Here is a 514-nt window from a genome sequence, read left to right as displayed (position 1 = left end):
CACGGCAGGTAACAATGAAGGGCCCGGGTCCAGAATGTTCGTGGGAACTGACAGCAAAGAATTAGGACTTAACAATGACGTAGGAGAAACTCCTTTAAAACCGGTTTTACCATAAACACCACGGACTTTCCTCAGGGCTTAACTGGTGCCTCGAAAGGGAATTTCTGCCCGACTGGCGAGGCTCAGGGGTTGAGTGTCGACCTAGAAACCAGGAGGTCAGGGTTCGATTCCAGGTCAGGGCACAGGCCCGGGTTGCAGGCTCGATCCCAGCAGGGGGCCGTGCAGGAGGCAGCCGGCCCATGATTCTCTCTCATCATCGATGTTTCTCTCTCTCCCCCTCTCTCTTCCTTGCTGAAATCAATAAAAATATATTTTAAAAATGAATTAAAAATAAATAAATATAATAAAACCTATTCCTAGCTTGAAAACCCCCCACAAATCATACAATCGTCTAAGCAGGAGCCCTGGTCCGGGGGCTGCGAGGGGGAGGGGTGGGAGGTGGGGGACCAGGCCT

Source organism: Myotis brandtii, unplaced genomic scaffold, assembly GCF_000412655.1.
Source record: "Myotis brandtii unplaced genomic scaffold, ASM41265v1 scaffold97, whole genome shotgun sequence".
Classification (NCBI taxonomy): domain Eukaryota; kingdom Metazoa; phylum Chordata; class Mammalia; order Chiroptera; family Vespertilionidae; genus Myotis; species Myotis brandtii.
The sequence above is the reverse complement of the archived record's forward strand: the minus strand, read 5'-3'. Positions refer to the sequence as shown.